We start from the raw sequence: 19,604 nt of genomic DNA, 5'->3' as shown, positions 1-19,604 counted from the left end.
AGATAATCAAAATCAGGACTCAAATTCATAAAATAGAAGCAACAACCAAAAACAATAAAAAAATTAATGAAACTAAGAATTGGTACTTTGAAAAGATTAACAAAGTGACAAATTGTTAGATAAGTTATCAACGAGATAATTACTAAAACAGATGAAAAAGGACACATTACATCTGACAGTGAGAAAATTCAGAAAATCCAAGGAATGTAATCGTCTATATTTCACCAAAACTTTCCGTTTCAAGGGGAAAAAAATGAATGAATTTCTAGACATATATAACCTACTAAAGTTAAATAAAAATGAAATAAATACTATAAATAGATCTATAACAGCCAGTGAGATATAAGCTGTAATTAAAACTCTTCCAACTCAAAACAAATAGTACAGAATTCTATCAGAGCTACAAAGAGAAACTAATACCAATACTTCTGATACTATTTAAAAGGAAAAAAAAAAAAAGCAGAAAAGCAAAAGAACATTCCCAAATCCCTACTGCCCTGATAGCAAAATCAGACAATAACCATATCCCAAAAACTGAAAGGCAACAATCTCTGATAAACATGGATACAAAATTCTCAATAAAATACTTGTAAAAGATTATCTATCTTGATCAAGTCAGTTTCAGCCCAGAGGTTCAGGGATAGTTTACCATATGTAAATCAATAAATATAATCACATAAACAGACTAAGGTACTTAAAACATGATCATCTCATTAGATGCAGAAAAGACCTTTGATAAAACCCAATTCATAATAAAGAGCCTGAAGAGACTATGGTTACAGGAATAACTCAATACAATAAAGGCAACAGACAGCAATCCCATAAACAAAGAAGATCACTTCCACTAAAATCAGGAATAAGATAAGGATATCCATTCTTCCCACTCCGGTTCAGCACAGTACTTGTGGTCTTAGCTAAAGCAGTAAGACAAGAGACTATAATAAAGGGGACACAAGTCGGAAAAAGTCAAAGCATCCTTATTTGTAGATGATATGAGTCTATACATACAAGATCCTAAAGATTACATCAGAAAACTCCAATAACTGATAACTGTATTTAACAAAGTAGCAGAATACAAATTAACAAAAATCAGCAGCTCTCCTATATACAAATGACAAAAACACCTAGCCCCCCCCCCAAAAAAAAAAAAATCAAGGAAGCAATACCATTCATGATCATTTCCAAAAAAGAAGAAAGTAAGACAGTCAGTCTTGGAATAAATCTAACAAAAGACTTGTTGAACTAAAAAACTTTTAAAGACCGAAAAAAAAAAATCTAAAAATATACCAAATGATGGAAAGACCTCCTCTCCTGTAGGACCGTGAAAGGCAGCCCCATATGCATGGATTGGCAGGATTAATACTGTGAAAATAACTGACCAATCAAAAGCAATATTCAGATTGAACATAACCACCACCAAAATTCCAATGCAATTTTTCAGAGAAGTTGATAAGACATTCTTAAATTTCATATGGAAATACAAAAGACCCAATGTGGTGATTCTGAAAAGGAATGAATGTCCCCTGCCCCCAGGCTCTCCAGGATCATGTCTGTCAGCATGCCACCATCCCTTGCACCAAGACAATAATGGATTAAACCTCTGAAACAGTAAGAAAGCCAGCCCCCAAGTAAGTGCTTTCTTTTATAAGAATAAAACACTGACTAGGACAGAAGTTGGTACCAGGGACTGGGGTACTGGTGTGACAGGCCTGACTATGTTTCTTGGCAGAATGTGGACTGTGAGATTGTGAATTAGAAATGCAGCTGAATGCTTTAAGTGGGGCTTAATGGGCCACACTAGTAGGAGCAGGGGAAAAGGGAAGACAGTGGTTCTGAGAGCAATGTACATTGTGACAGCCTAACTCTCAAGAAGTTTCAGAGAGTATTAATAAGAGGCCTAGCCTAGAAATCAGTCTTATGGCATTTTGGTGGGAAATGTGGCTGTTTTCTGCTCTTGTCCAAAAAAACAAAAAACACTGCCCAAGGTCAAATTGAAGAGTTTTGAACTAACAACTTTGGCAGAGGAGATTTCAAAACAGCCTAGTATTGACTATGTTGTATGGTTATTAGGCCAATCTATAATAAAAAGCTGACATAATGCAAACTGAACAAGGAAAAATACAAAACATACAGTTTGAGGAGAAACAGAGCACCAGGAATCACTTTTTAAAAACCCTGATGCTAAATGGAATAAAGGAAACTATGACCTCACGGCAAGGCCACACTGAGCTAAGCTTTCCACTTGTGAAATGAATTAAAGAAAAGCTTAGGGCTGGTGTGCTAGTGCCTCCTCCCCTTTAATCCCAGCACTCCAAAGAGGCAGGGAGAGGTCAGAGTTCAAGGTCAACCTGGTTTACAGAGTGAGTTTCAGGAGAGCCATACTTAGACAGTAAACTATCAAAACAACAGAAAGCCAGTAAGAATGTATTTGAATGAAAGGGTCATATTCCAGCCCCTGGTTTAGAGTCAAGAAAGGTGTTATGGAATCTCCCTCCACATCTATGGAAAGCTTCTGAAGCCAGCTATGTGTCAGAGGTTTCTTATGCATGGATGGGCACTATGTGCCAGAGCTGTGGGATACCTGCCAAGGAAGACTGCAGACTGGTGTGGAACAAGTCCAAGAGAGAGAAATTGGTTGCAGTGTAGTGACAATTTTGAAGTTTTGGTTTCTCTGAAAAACATAAAATTAGTCTAAGAATATGTTTTTGTTTTTAAGCCCAGGTATGCAGATGTGGTGCTGTTTCAGACTGTCTGCAGCATCTGTCTATGATTTGCCTCGTGCTCCAGCAGAGGAGTGATTTTGCCAGCAACAGATAGTGTGACGTTGGGAATTCTAGGGACTTTTCTGAGGGTATACAAACACAAGGCCCCTGAGAGGCAGTCTGTATAGTTAGTTGGTTGCTGTTGGTTGTTGTTAGTCAGTTTGTACGTAGTCATGTACAAAGAAGAAATTAGATAACCTGTCAGTGAAGATCAAACTTGCCCCAAGAAACTCCTGCCATGATCAGCAAGAAGTAGTCTAATAATAATGGTACCTCCTTTTCTTTGTATCCATTTTCCTCTATCTAGTGTTATGGGGGTGAAAGAGTGGAAGAAAAGGGGAGAGAAGGATGGAAGAAAAAAGAACCCACAAGGTAGTAAAATATCTGGCTACATTATAGTCAACAGAGCTAAAAGGAGTTGGAGAACTGAGGCTTGACATCAGACATGGGAATGGATAGTCTAGAATTTGCCCTGCTATTGTTAGGTCTTGCTTTGGTCCTGTATTTCCTCACTCTGCTCCTTTTCCTCTGCCTTGCAATGTTAATATATATTTTCTGTGCCACTGTATGTTGGGACTTGATTTTTCATTCTGATTTTACAAGAGATTACAGTTAAAAGATTACCATGAGTCTCCTAAGAGGATTTCAACTTTGGACTTTTAAACAATTTTGAGACTGTGATAGACTATAGGGACTTTTAAAGTTGTACTGAATACATTTTTACATTATTATATGGTTACAAGCCTCTGAAGGCCAGGAAGTAGGATGTGGTGGTTTGAACAGGATAAGCCCCCGTAGGCTCATATATTTGAATGATTATTAGGGAGTGTTGCTAATTGACAGTGATTAGGAGGTTTGGCCTTATTAGAATGGGTGTGGCCTTGCTGGAGGAAGTGTGTTACTAGGGTTGGGTTTTGGGATTTCAAATACTCAAGCCAGGCCTAATGTCTCTCTCCTCCTGCTACCTACAGATCTGGATATACAACTCTCAGTTCCTCCAGTACCATGTCTATCTGTGTGCCACCATGCTTCCTGGGCACACTAACAACACCCTTACTAGACAGCAAAGGCTGACAAATAAAAAACACAATGCCAGAAATAAAATACTTCGTTTGGAATTGTGGGACAATTAGGTCTCTTGGACCTTCAAATCTTACAGGCTATTACCACTGTTCTTGGCTACCCTACAGAAGCTGACGATAAGACCCTAGGACTTAAGACTCCATATACTTAAGTCATAAAACATAATGAAATCAAGCTGATTATGGAACTGCAAGGTTCATCCCTACTGGCTAGCTTTCAACGTACTTCTATAAAGAACTATGCAAACTCCTGGGAAAAAGTAATCATCAGTTATGCCCAACTTTAAATTCTGTAAGTTACAGCAGCCTGGACTAGCAAGACACGCCCATCTGACATTTGTCATGTAACATGAACCATGGGCGTAATCATCCAATTTCTGATTGAATTTAAGTCCTGCTCCATAAAATCAAATCTGTACCAGTTATCTTATTTGGCCAAGAACAAGTCATAGGCCCTAGAAGAGAACCTACCAGTACTACTCTGATAAATGGGCACAGATTAAATGGGCTGCTAATGATCATGTTATCCCTCAACTCTCATCTGAGAAGCTTCTATTTGCAGTAGATGGCAATTTATAGAGACCCACAACTAGCCAGGTGCAAAACTACATCATCATCATCACCATCATCATAATAAATTATAAATTACATCACCCTCTTCCCAAGGCTCAAGAATAAATTTGGAAGAGGATGAAGAAACAGTATAAGAACAAACAAGTAATAATACAATTCAACAAGAATTCACCTATATATGTGCTAAATATGTATACACACATACACACACACATATATATACACACATTTTTATATAGAGTGAAATACATGAAAGTGAACACAAAATATGAGAACACAAAACACAACACAAAAATATACATTCACCTCAGGCATACATAGAAAATTCTCCAAGAAAGACTATTATGAGAAGACCATATGTTTACCACAAATTATGTCTCAATAACTTAGAAAGGCTGAACTCATACACAGCATCTGTTCTGGCTACAGAGGAATAACCTATCTTCAATAACGGAAGGAAAATTAGAAATTAGACAAATGTGTGGAAATGAAACAAGTCATCCAGTTGGCCAAAGGAAAAAATCACAAAGGAAATTATAAGTTAGAGATAAACAGAAAGGGAATACAACATGCCAAAATCATGGTATGCAGTTAAGATATTGTTCTCATGGATTTTATAAGTATAACTACTTGCAATATACAAAATTTCAAATCAATAACATACCTTTAAGGTTATAAGAAGAGCTAGCTTAAGTTTACTCAAAGGTGTCAAAAGAAGGAAAAGACGAAAATTAAGAAATTAAAGAAGATCAACAAAGAGAATCAACAAAATCCAAAGCTGGTTCATCAAAAGGATGAATAAAATTGACAAACCCTAAGACAGATTTTTATTGGGGGTAGGGGTGGGGTCGGGGGGCAAACTGAAAGTGAAAACATTACTATCAATCTTATAGAAATAAGATGGATTACAAGAGAAAATTATGAATAATTGGCAGCAAGCTAGACAACAAATATGAATCAACAAATCCTTAGAAACACAGAGTTTACCCAAAGTAACTTATATAGAAACTCTTAAAAATTCAAATCAGTAATTTAATATCTCCAAAAAAGAAAAATCCAAGAAAGAAAAATCCAAGATAAGTGACTTCTAATGAACATTCATAGATGCCAGACCAATTTCTTTCTAATTTCTCTCAAATTTTGAAGAAGGGAAAAACCCTTCCATAGTTCATTCTGTAAAGGCAGCATTGTAGCTGGGGATGTAGCTCAGATTGATTACATACAGTACTGGACTAGCATATATAAAGCCCTGGGTTTGACCACAGCACTGTCTAAATCCGACTGTGTAAAACATACCTACAGTCACAGTACCAGGAGGCAGAGGCAGAAAAATCAGAAGTGAAGGTTATCCCCAGCTGGTCATCCTAGGCCTCATGAGACCATATCTCAAAAACCTTTAAAAAGGTCTAACTAACAAAATCTAACGACATACTAAAGGGATTATGTACCATGACCAAGGAGGAATTATTTCAGGCACACAAAGATATTCAACATAAGGCCAATGTAGTAAATGTTAATAGAAGAAAAGCAAATATAACAATATCAACTGTTGCATAAAATTCATCTGACAGTACTCAAATACTCTTTTATTAAAACAGAAACAGGGGAGGGGCAGAACACTCAAAAAACTAACTAGCAACTATAGAGACCATGATAAAGGACACACACCCGCACACTAATATATAGCATCCTAAAGTAAAACATTTTATTTGATTAAACGAACCTATATCTAGAAAACCATAAAGAATCCATCATAAACGAACTACACCAGAACATTTCTGTAAAGTTACAGTGTATGATATAAACACAAAAAATCACCTCTAATCTTATCTGGAATAAATGACCCAAAATGGAAATCAAGGTGATTCTACTTCTACCAAAACCCAAAGAATAATGTAACTAGGAACAAATCTAAACAAGAATGAATAAGACTTGAACACCGATAAACTACAAGCTTGTTCAAAGAAATGAAAGACCTACATAAGAAGAAAGATGTTCACAGGCAGTGAGAACAAAAAAACAAAAAACAAAAAACAAAAAACAAAAACTTGCAAAGAACCACAATTTACATTTAAACTTCTGCAAGACTTATTAACTAGTTAGAACTACAATAACTGTGGAGAGGTTGTACTGCTGCAAGTCGTTGCCTAGTAGTCTAATCATATAATTATAATATATTTTAGGTACCCCTCCATGCCTTTTTTTTTTTCTTTTGTAGAACAGGCTGGTCTAAATTTACAAAGATCCATTTGCCTTTGCCTCTCAAGTGTTGGGATTAAAGGTGTATGCCACCATGCCTGACTTATTGTGGGCACTCTTACGCCTGTTTAATGGCCATTCCTTCTCCTTCTCTGTCTCTGACCTAACATCCTGATACTAACAGGTCCTTTTGAGGTGTAGTAACTAGCTCCCACCAACCAAAAGACTAAGAGTTTTCAGACAGCATCACAGGATCAGAGCAGAGATTTTCCCACCTTGCAATGTTCCCATCAATACATTTGCAAAGTACCGTAACTTTGGCCTTCCTTTGTTCTGTTACTATAACAATTACATCACACTGTTATCATATCCAAATATGAAACTTGAGATAACTGTGTTCACCAGCCATGGTCACTCATATTTGCCTCCAGAATAAACAACTTACTTATTCCCCTTTGAGATTAGAGGTGTGTTTTTGTTACTAAGATCCAAAGTGATGTAAAGATTTGATGAAATCACTACCAAATTTTAATGACTTTTTACATAAAAACGAAAAGGTGCTATAATGTTTACAGGAAGAGTAAAATTATTTTAAAACTACAGTTAACACACAAAGCCATAAATATCTGGAAGCTATTGTATTATATACTTTTAAATTGAGTAGATATTTGTTATGTGAAGCCTATTTCAAACTATTAAACAGCTTTTCTCAACTTTATAATATTCTTTATTTCCTTTTATAAATATAATTCCTTTTTTTTTTTTTTTCGTTTTTCAAGACAAGGTTTCTCTATGTAGCCCTGGCTGTCCTGGAACTCACTCTGTAGACCAGGCTGGCCTCAAACTCAGAAATCCGCCTGCCTCTGCCTCCCAAGTGCTGGGATTAAAGGCGTGCGCCACCATGCCCGGCTAAATAGAATTCCTTGAAAAGAATTCAATTCATCTATACATGCCTCCTAAACCTCTGACACCAGCCTTGCCTATGCTTCTGTCCTCTAACCCTGAATTTCTCTGCTTCTATTCTATGTATGACAAACACACACATCCCTCACAAAGATCACACTCCCTTGCCTACTCCAGAAGACTGGTCTCAGTCAACAGGTGCCAGTCATGCTCATCCACACGACTAAACCTGGATTCCTTATCTTGTAACTAGCCATTCTACTCAAAAATTAAATAACCAATTTTGTTTCTCCACTTCAACTTCTTTTCTGTCAGTTAAAAGACCAATTACTTTAGAAGAACAAAGTCCCCTCCCTTAATTCCTCTTCTAATGCAGCCTTTTGTTTTCAAACACAGAACAAGAAACTCAAAGTCTTAATTAAATAAACTATACTTTGTCCTTTTCAAAGCCCTTAGTCTCTCACAAACTAAGTTCAAACTACCTCTTATATCAGTCTTGAGTCCTGTCAGTCACCAAATGTAACCTGTTTTCCAGAATACCACAGAACTCATGTTTGAATGCTTTACCTTAAAATTCTTACTATTCAGCCAAATGTCTCATCCAACAAGACCTAAAGGCTTTGTTATTCTCAAAATATACACCTTTCCTCACATTCAAGATGGCACCAGACTACAAGATATTTACCAATTTTAGAAATAGTAAAATAGAAATGTGAAAAATAATGATTTTTATTTCACTTTCAAGGCTCTTTGTTATGTGTCTTAGTACTTACTGTCAACCTCCTTTAGATTATAAACACTCAGTGATCAAAATTCTCTCGTCTATGAGAGTGTAAAAATTTCACTAGCCTTCAGGGAAGATGCCAATAAACCAGTTAAGCATGCACACCTGACAACCTGAGTTCAGTCCCTGGAACCCATGTAAAAGAGGAGAGAACCAACCCCACTAACTGTCCTCTAACATCCACATGCACGCTGTGTGGGATACATGGTTACACACACACACACATACACACACACCCCAAGAGCAATTTTTAAGGGCTGATGCACATAAGAAGTTATAGAGACAGTGACAAAACAAGACCTGCACAAACTCAAGGCAGACAAAATCACAGCATGGAGAACAGGAAGGAGGCATGAAACCCCACACCTAGCCAAAGAGCTATTGGCAAGTGACAGCTGCTGGAAGAGGAAAAATTGATTTTCTTTAATGGAGTGATACTCTCAGTATAGCAAGCACATTCCAGGGGAGGTCCTATGATCAGGAACAGTTGGTCAACCAAACTGGATTCAATGGTTTTGGCTTGGTTTTGATTTTTTTTTTGACTTTTTTTTTTTTTTTCTTTTTAAGAAATACAACATGGGGCTGGAGAAATGGCTCAGCAGTTAAGAGCATTGACTGCTCTTCCAAAGGTCCTGAGTTCAATTCCCAGCAACCACATGGTGGCTCACAACCCTCCATAATGGGAACAAATGCTCTCTTCTGGTGCATCTGAAGACAGCTACAGTGTACTCATATACATAAAATAAATAAACTTTAAAAAAGAAAAAAAAAAAAGAAATACAACATAAAGATGAGTAAGTAGGGAGATGGGATCTGAGAGAAGCTGGGTGTGGGAAATAAATATAATAAAAAGATATTTTAAACTTCTAAAGAATATATAAAAACATTTTTAATTGTTATTAAAAAAGGATTATAAGATATTTTTAAAATTATTTAAAATGACAATAGTGGTGGTAGTGGTGGTGGCCACCAGGCCAATCCTATCTTAGTAACTAATAAAAAATGATAATAATTTATTAAAATTCTCTAGGGTTAATGAGTAGAATCTAAATTTGAATATAAATAAGAGAGACAGAATGGAGGAGATCAGATAGACCAATTACACCTATCTCACATATCAGAATAAATTAGAAAGTATACATTAAAACCGATTTGTGAAATGGATCTAATTCAAGTGTAAGATTTTGGTATTTTAAAGGATGTATTTACTAAACTTAAATGTCATATTGCAAATCTGTCATTCTAAAGTATCAGAAACTACACTAGAAAATACAGGAAAAGTTTCTCAAACTCCAATGAAATTACTGCATGCCATCATACTTCAATAGCATAGTTACGTCCTCAAGAAAGCAAGCCTTTCAAAAGTACCGAGGTCACTAAGTTGCATTGGTGCTGCTTGTTCCTGCTTTAAAAAAACAAGACTCTGCTTGTTTCTAGCCCTATCATAGCCATTTTTTTTAAGAATATCAAATTAGCCAAGAAGGTCCATACAACTTGAAAACAAAACAGTGTTAGCCCTGTTCTTTACTTTCTAGTCACATTATTTAATCATTATGAATTTCCAAGTAACATAGAGGAAAGGTATAAAAAAATGAGGGCACAGACTGAAAAGCCTGACACTGGGAGTCACTTAGATTAAATGAGTAACTTTAAGTCATAAGAAAGAAGCCATCCTCTTCCACTGTCTAGGCTATTATATAACTGCTCTCCAACAAGGAAGTTCGCACTTCCTTTCACTAACCTTTCACTACCAATTTCAAACAGCATCCAGTCAACCTGAGAGTGGAAATAATCTGAACACACCCTTGCTCTCCAATCCCACCCTGCATGCTACAAACCAGAATATCTAGCAAGCAACTGACTCACGTTTTCTAAAGCTTCCTGAACTGTGTTTGGGCTTGTGTGTCTTTGTTAATAATGGCCCTTTTTCCATCCAAGTCCCCCTGCCTATTTGCCAACTCTGAGCTTCCTATCTGTCAAAGCATGGCTCAAGTTTCCTTCTACCCAGCTAGAGAACACTCACAAACTACAAACCTGACTACACTTTCTTCCCTTGAATTCTGACAAAGCCACATGCACATCTCATCATACACTCCATAAAAACTAAAATAACCTCTTTTTAAAAATATTTCTTCCTTCTGACAGATTTTGAGTGCCACCAAACCAAGAGCTAATTTTCACCATTAAATTTTATATTTATATTTTTATATGAATTGAGCATATACCTACTTTTGATAATTATTTTTCATTGCTTAAAATTATAAAGCAAAACAGACTTGTGCCTCTAACTGCCTCCATCCCCTCTTCTCTAGAACCGACACTAATACTACACTCTACACTATACTAGCCTGATACCAGCAGCATCTTCCTGGGTCACTTTCCACACTTTCTGTTGAGGTAGGGAGCCCAACTTATACCACCAACCCCACCTGCCTCCACATGGAACAGTCCTTGCTTCCCTAGATGGGAAACCTACACTCCTCTCCAACTGCAGTCCAGCCACCTCAACTACTCCCCCCACCCCCATCCCAGTCTAGACCCATACACTTTGCACCAGGACCTAGCCTAGTGAAGCTTCCCTCCATGCAACCTCAATTCTCAGCATAGCAGGGGTTGTACACCCAGCACTCAAGCCTAGTTTGACTAGCCACACCCACACCACTCCAACCTCCAAGCTTAGAGCAGGAAGCAACTGCTAGTGCAGGTTCCTGTGTCCTCTCAACTTCACACTATCACATCCAATTTTCAGGCCCAATCCGACTCACATAACCTGTACTCTGGCCCCACTCTATAACACATCCATATCAGACACAAAACCAACAGAAAAAAAAAGTCCACATGTAAAATCACCAGAAAAAGACAAATAATATGAAAGAAGACAGTATCACCCACCTCCCCCCTAAAAAAATCCATAAATCCTATATCTGTATCTCCAGTGATAATTGCTGAGATGAACCACACAACTCAGAATTTAATATGTATTCATAAACTTAATCAAACAGTTTGAAACTTACATAAAGAAACAATGAACTAAGAATGAACTTACAGAAAACAAATGCCTGAGTAATGAAGTGATGGAGACAACTGAGGATTAGAAAACAGAATTCAATGAAGAGATAATGACATTGAAGAGAACTCATGATGAAATGAAAGAAGAATAACTCAACATTCCAGTTAGAAAACTCCTAGAAATAACAGGAGTGCTTCACCCATGATATCTCCACAATATAACTGCTTAAATAAGACCTGAACAAGGACACTACCAACAGATATAAAATCTCAGAAGGGGGAAATTCCACAGGGCCCCAACCCTAAACAAAGTACTACAAGCAACCAAGAAACACTGAGAGAAGGAGAAATAATCTTCACCAGAGATAAGGACTCTCATTCATTAACCTATGCAAATCAAAATCATACATACAAGTAACACAAGAAAGTGAGTAAGCTCTGTGTGTGTGTGTGTGTGTGTGTGTGTGTGTGTGTGTGTGTGTGTAAACAATAACAAAGACAAAGAGGCCATCAACTTGAAAGGCAGCTGGATGAAAGGGGAGTGATATGGGCAAGGGGAAGGTTGGAGGGAGGAAAGGGAGGGAGAAGAATGATGTAGTTATATTTCAGCTTCAAAATCTGTAACAAATGAGTACCCCAAATTCTCATTAGCAACTAGCTATATTGATGAATATTATACATAGGCAACAAAATTTTTGAACTGGTCAACAAAACTGCTTTCAAACCATTCCCCAGACTTAGCCTACACTGCTCAGTATCACAGGCAGTTAACTAGCACCCTTGACCATGACAAAGATGTGCCCAGTGGAGAGGCAGCACTACAAGATAACTAGAAGCCATTATTTCTCCTCCTCTTTCCCAGGTTCCTGTGGCATCCTTGGTTGACACTGTCTCTTCCTTAACTCCAGTTCCCTTCAGACTATTCAGCATCTGATGCACTAGCTTCTACCACACAACCCACTGTGATGGTTAGATTTCAATGTCAAACTAGAATCACCTAGAAAGATAATTTGAATGAGGAATTTTCTAGATCAGTTAGGCTTGTGGGAGTGCCTACAGGATGTGGTCTTGTTAACACACCCAGCCTACTGCAGGTGGCATATTCCATCCACTGCATCCTGGACTGTATAAGAGTAAAGAAATCTAGCTGAGCATCACATAAGAAATCAGGCAGAGTGAGTGTATTCATTTCTCTACTCTTGACTGTGGTGTGATCTTTGATGCTTTAGCACAGCAACAAAAATGAAACTAGAACACCAACGTGCTTGTTTCTCCCAAGAACCTCGTCTTCTGTACTTGGACAATGCTACCTGATCTCATGCTGCTCCAGACCTAATGAGTGTGTGGCCACTTCTTTCTATGGCAAATATCTCAGCAGCTCATAGACCCTTGGTTTAGTTCCAGACCAATTCCATTACCAATGAAATTAGTTCTTGGATTAACTTTCCTCTGTTGAATAACCTCTTAAGGTTACTATTTTCTAGAAAAATGAATTATCAGCTGGGCATAGTGCCCCAAGCCTGTAAGGTAGGCACTTGGAAAGCTAAGAAGGGAGGAGAGCCACAAGTATAAGGCCAGTCTGCATTACATAGTAAGTACCAGGCAAACCAAAGCTACATAGAATCCTAGCTCTGGAAAACAAATAGCAAACAATAAAGAATGTATTGACTATATTTCAGCATAGTAAAGTATTAAGAACTTTCAAGTGAAGACAGCTTATTATACAAAAACATTATTCTGAGCACAGATACAGAGAAAACCATCCCTTAAATTCTTAAAAGTATAAGTAGAAAAAAAATTTAACATTTTATTCATAGCAAATTATTTCTCATTGGGATGAAGTCTTTACTCAGCTGCAATATTTGCCTGAAATAAATCAATCACGTACAATAAAAATGTCACTTTTTTGAGACTTACTTAGTAGAGGGGAAAATTGGAAAGATTATGGGATTTGGAGTCACTGCAGGCCAAGACATCTGTTCAGAGGAAAGAACTGTTAAGGACCTCCTGTCACTGACTTATCATTCAAATCCATAAAACTGAGGACTTTTTTTAAAACTCGGTAAAGATAAATCAAACTAGACTATTCAGTTAAGCTATATGTTTATCCAAACATACTTCAACACATTTGCTTAAGATTATAAAATAGCGAAGTAAAAAAGAATCACCTCAAACATATGTAATACAAGCATAACCTGTAAGTGGTTCAAAGTTAACAACAGATTATTACATAAAAGACTCCGAAATTATTTTTTCATTAATTATTACCGAATTTAAAAAAAAACCCTAGTAGAAGACTGATAAAATAATTCAAACTGTAGTTCAGGAAACAGGGCCGCTCCACAGTAGAAAGAACATCCTTTTTTTTTTTTTTCTTTTTCTTTTTCTTTTTTCTTTTTTTTTTTTTTTTTTTGTAAATAGCATTACTTAATTGCCGAATGCATGGTCTTGATCTCATCAAAACAGTATTTTAAAATCCCATAAATGTACAAATTAAGATTAAAGATCAATTTAAGATTATAGACACTGAAAGAATAAGAAATGTAAAAGAACAGGAACCTGACATTATTTAGAAGTATCTGCTGAGCACAAAACTCTAGGCATTTCTATAACCCACTATCTCAGTTACACTTTTATGCGATATTTTAATGAAAATGTACACAAGTTTCCCGAGATGCCTCACCAACCAACAGAAGCAGAATTTCCGCTGAGTATTGTCTGGATCTAGGCTATCACCCTACTAACAACCCTCCTTTCTTTTCTCTAGAACCAGGTGCCCTGTGCGAGATCTCAGAGCTAAAGTAAAAATAAAACTGTTTTACTTACAGAAACAACTTGAGTCCCTAATCTTTCAAGAATCTTTAATAACAAGCTTCAAATAGCTAACATAAGTAATTCTAGTTCCAATCACAGCTTTACTGAGTCTATGTTCAGGTTCTGTAAGTAAACAGGCTGTAAGGTTCCTAAGTGATTCCCAACATATACATGTCTTACTGACAAACCGTCAAAACTGAGAGCAGGATCTCCAAACCCAGCACCCCACCTACTTCTCGTGTGGCTTATTCACCATGTGCTGATAGACTAGCCTTGCTGGCTCTTCCTAGTCAACCAGTCTTTTAATGGGCTTGTATCTGAAAACAAGGTGAAATGCTTATTGTCTACTAGCCTCCATCAAAATCTTGACATTTGCTTTCTAGGAGATACATGGGTACTCGTATTTTCCATACCACTCCTTTTCTAACAACAACAAATACAAAAAATAATCCCTCTTTAAGGAATAAATGGTATATCACAGTAATGTACACATTACATAGTAAAACAGAAATCCCATAATAACCACATTTGTATTGGCTGTACATAATACACTTGCTATTTCCTCCTTTTTTAATGCCAGTAGCATGCCACAGGCTGATCTCAGAAACACCAGGCTACAATTAGAAGAATATGATTCTAGGTCTAACCCTACTAAGGAAATACTGATATAACTTGAATACTTTTCCTTCTTCCTCTCTAAAGTGGGGTAGATAAAAGACAAGGAGAGCAAGAAAGGAAAAGCTCTTCTCTGGCGTCCCAGAAGAGTTAGTTCATCAGCTCTCCCAACACAAAGACCTATAATTAATCACTTTAACCATTTTAATTGTATATGCATAATGTTAGACCAACAGCACCACCATTTTCAGACTTTCAGTATCTCAAACAAACTGTACCAACTAAATAATTTCCAATGTTTAATTAGGCTATTTTGTAGTCATTTAGAAATGAAGTGAAGATAGAATAATGAACTCATATAGACACAAGAAAAGGCTCAACAAATTATGAAAATCTGCAATGTCTAATCACAAAACTTCCTGTTTTTTCATCCATACAGACTAAAACATGGAAACTACAGATGCTTTCCCTCTAATCACAAAGGCATGATTACAACAGTATCCACAGTAATTGGTAGATTGTCATCTGGCCATCTTCCGATGCTGCTTTTTTTTTAATGAGGCAGGGTTTCACTGTGTAGTCCTGAGTGGCCTGGAACTCCTAATGTAGACCACACACACACACACACACATATAAGAAAAGATGTGCTGTCCTGAAATTCTTCAGTAATTAAATACTGCAATGACTTCTAAAACTGACTAAACTGATTTTATAATGGATTATTGCTCAACACACAAAGTACTACAATGTTTCATATAAAAGTTTTATACAGATTTGTCTAAGATCACCTGTATTATAAAAAGATAATGCAGTGGCAGTATTAAAAAGAGATAAGAGTGACAGTGTTTCTGCCAGTGATGAGAAAATACTGTTTTTCCACTAAAGTTCCAGTATATTACTTAGTATGTGTCAAAAATAGGATGTTTTCTCAGCAGTATACCATAACAAAATGACATAGGAATACTTCTAAATGCCATTATTCTACATAACCAGTCAAGACTAATTAGAAAGGTCTATTTCTGACATAGTATAATTTTAATAGGTTTTGTTTGACCTAAATATGTTAATAGTATTACAGAATGTGACAATATAACTTCCCCCTCCCCCAAAACAAATAGTATTGATTTTACAAAAGAATTAAACTAAAACTATAAAGTGATGATGAAAAAAATCCTACAAGCAATAATAATTTCTCAAGTTTCAGACCACACAGCATACCATACTACTATCCTACTGATCTATCCATAAGGAAAGAACTGCCTAAACAGACAGTAAAGCCCCACTATTCACACTGACACAGAGAAAGACACACAGAGAGAAGTCAGGGAAGGTGACATATTAATTTGCAGTAAAACATATACTATTCAACTTAAAATATAGTCCTTTATTTATGGGTTGCCCTTCCTACTTTTTCAGTGGTCAAGTACGTTAGTGACCAGTGGTTAGTTTTTATTGCCCCTACTAGCCAAATAGAGAGCCAGGAATTTGATTAAGTTCTAAACCTAAATATTAAGAAAACAAGTATAAAACGACAAATACAAAGAAATTTTATCAAAACTAGGCATTGGGATAGAAGAATAGGAAAAAGCCTACCGTATGAAATATGCATGAAGGTGAAGCGAGGGCAGACAAAGGTGGGCCAGGAAAGGCCTTCCAAGTCAAAGCAAAGAAGACACCGTTTACATTTAGCAGTGAAGAGATTGGGACAGCCAAACGTGTGAACAAGTGCAAGCAGAATACGACTTTACAGGTGTGTCTTACCCAGCTCACTCAGGAAGAGCAGAAGCACCAAGGCACAGGGTATTAAAAAGGGGACAAGTTTTTAATTCTTAAAATGAAAATAAAGTGCCTAAACAGCAACACTACAAAAATTCATCCCTTTACTTCTAATAATTAATAATAATAATAATAATAATAATAATAAAGGAAGTTATACAAGATAATTAAGATTTGCAAGGATTCATAAGTCAGCCAATCAGAATCCCAAATTAGTATTTGCTATGTCAATCAGGAATGTGATTTATCCATCCAGTTTCTGTTTGCTTAAAAGTTGTAACAATAAAGTGAGTTAAGCTGTGTAATGTGTTTCAGGATATAAAGAAACAAGGTAAAGTAATAACTAAAATTAAGATTATAAAACTTATGGGACTAGAAGTAGCTGCTATTAGACTTCCATAAAGACTTTCATAAAGCTCTTTAGAACTTAACTACTTAGTCTGTAAAGGGCTCTACGTTCAATTCCTTGTACCGTAGAAGTAAAAGGACAACCATTTTTATGTATGTAAACCAGAAGTAGTAGATGGAATACTTTAAACTCTTTCATTTACATTATAAAAATTACATGAAGGAAAAAAAAACAAATCCAGGTAGGACACCCTTTGTGTGGCTCTCAACTGTTTAAAAAATATGCTTCAAATACCAAGAACACACTGCCCAACTGAGGCTACACTTGGGAGATAATCAGACACGGCGATGATTTTGCCAATCGAAGAAACTTTCAACCAGCATTACATATGAACCCAAGATTCCGAGCCTATGCCTTAATAAAAACTCAATGAACTGGGAAGCGAGTCTTTTAAGAAGTACGCCAAGCCATTTTAACAAATAAATAAATAAATAAACAAAAATGTGATGCAGGCATCACACAACATACAGAGCACACAATTTGCACTTCTTTTCCTTCTCCTGGAATCCAGCGTTGGTTCACTCTACTCCCCCTAAGCAAACTTTATTAGTGCACCCTGACCCTGAACTTTCCTAGCAGGCCACCTCTTCATCCCAAGGGGCATGTGTGTGTGTGTGTGTGTGTGTGTGTGTGTCCGTTCTTCACAGACACATAACTTCATTTCTATACACAGAAGATATTCCCATCTTTTGTATTGAACAAGGTCTTGTCCATCACCACATGAGAAATGCAGAATAACAAGTTGTATCCGTTATCACATCTACTGAATTCGTATCACATTTTTAACAGGAACCCACCCCCCAGGGACTCAGGTTTGATCAATGCTCTCTATCCCGCTGCAGCTGCCCTTTCCATTCTATTTCCGGACACCGAGGAAGTCCTGGAACAGAACTGAACCAAAGACACATAACGTAAAAGTGAGTTTCTTTTCCACTGTATCCCAAGAGTTCTTGTCCAATAGTGCATCCTGTGCCACAGCACACTAATAAGAGGTGGTTTGTGGACTACGCTGTGATGGACTACACGTACAAAAGCCCTAATATTTCAGCACAATCCATCTCAGGCAGTTTAGCATGTAACCTGCATAGTAAAGTTTCAGGATTCAGTCCAGTTCAGAATTGAGAAAATGGGGACTCTGCAGAAAAGTGATGGGGGTGAGCGTGGTGGGGCGGGGAGGGTGGAGGTTGAAGGGCTATAAAAGATGTAACCTTCAAAAGCTGTTACCATTCTCAAGCGCTGAATTGGTTAGTAAGTCGTCCTGAAACTATTAGTAACGAGGAGTGACCAAACTCTAGGTCGCTTATCTGCACAGAATGTATTGGAAGAACAGTACATCTCCAGCAAAACAGAGGGGGCAGGGGGAACTCTCCCGGTCGTTCTCCTCGGTTCCTGCCAGGCCTCGAACTGACAGATGCCGGCGTGACAAACTTAAGTAGCACTAAGGCAAATGAAGGCAGGAAGGCAGGAGAGGGTTTCTCTCCTCCGAGGCTGCTCAGCTCGGGGCTCCAGCCGCCTGACTTCCGGCCTGGGAAGGAAACGTGCAGCCCAGGGCTGCAAGAAACAGGGAGCCGGCCAAAGAGGAAGTAGAGCTGGCTGAGCAGCCCGGCTCTACCCGGTAGCTGCTTCCCGAGCTCGTCCGGGATCCCCGGAGGAGCGAGGACGGGACGGGGACTGGGACGAGCGGGCTGAGAGAGGCTGCCTCGCCCGTGTGCGCGCTCGCCCTTCCGCCCGCCGGCCCGCAGCGGACCGAGCCCCAGCCCGCCTCCCTTCCCAGCCCGCGCGCAAGCCGCGGCCGGCGGCTCGGGCCTTCCCTGGCGGCGGGACGGGGCCCAGCGAGGCTGAGGGGAGGCCGGGGAGGGAGCGACGGCTGTGCAGCTGCCCGGGGAGGCTGACGGGGGAGGCGAGGCGCTTTTTCACCGTTAGCATCGTTATGTTATTTTTTTTACCTGTAGCGCAGCAGGGCTCCCCAGCTCCTATTCCCTGAATCCTCCTCCCCTCCTTTCTCTCTCTCTGTCTCTCTGTCTCTCTCCTCTCTTTATCTCGCTCTCTCTCTCACTCTCTCTCCCCGTCAGTCTGCCGGGCTCTCGTGGAACACGCCGGGCCTGGCCCGACCAGCAAGAGAATGGGGCGGGAGGTGGCGGCGGTGACCAGCGGCCACGTGACCACGCTCCCTCCGTAACGGCGTCCGCCTCCTGCTGCGCGCCCTCCCGGCGCTCCACCTCTAGTAACCCCGCGCGCCCGGGGACCCGTGCGCAGGCGCGCGCCCGGGCCTGGGACGAGCCAGCGGGTGAGCCACGGGTGACCGGCGCTCAGGGAGCCTGGTGTCTTGGGGGTAGGTCGGGGTGAAGAGGGAAAAGGGGACGCCCGAGACCAATGGAGCTGCCTGGGCCATGCCGATGCGCATGCGCGCGGGGCCTCCCTACCGTGGGAGCCGGCCCTCGGCGGCAACCCGAGGTCCCCTACTTGCCACCAGCTTCCTAGGGTGGGACTGGCAGCGAGGAGATAAGTCAGGCCTGGGAACGTCCTAAGAATCTAGCACTCCTGCCTCGGATCGCATAATTTCCTTGTCTCCTGAAAATGGCCTTCCCTTTATCCTTGGTCTACAGCTGTACAGACTGATGACAGACGACAGACAGGTCGTGCCACCCAATTCTGTAGGGACTCACTACCTCTTTGTG

General features: G+C 38.9%; 1 protein-coding gene across 1 annotated transcript in view; it reads right to left on the bottom strand.

The window, feature by feature from the left end:
• Positions 1–19,241, bottom strand: part of Tbc1d5 (TBC1 domain family member 5) — a 462,126-nt gene extending 442,885 nt beyond the window's left edge. Inside the window, exon 1 of the mRNA XM_021186156.3 lies at positions 18,873–19,241. The gene's annotated coding sequence lies outside the window, so the exon portion shown is untranslated. The remainder of the gene's footprint in view (positions 1–18,872) is intronic.
• Positions 19,242–19,604: the final 363 nt, after the last annotated feature.

This window comes from Mus caroli, unplaced genomic scaffold (genome assembly GCF_978045245.1).
Source record: "Mus caroli unplaced genomic scaffold, Mus_caroli_1 scaffold_18, whole genome shotgun sequence".
Classification (NCBI taxonomy): Eukaryota; Metazoa; Chordata; class Mammalia; order Rodentia; family Muridae; genus Mus; species Mus caroli.
Note: the sequence above shows the minus strand (reverse complement) of the source record. Positions and strands in the feature narration are given on the sequence as shown.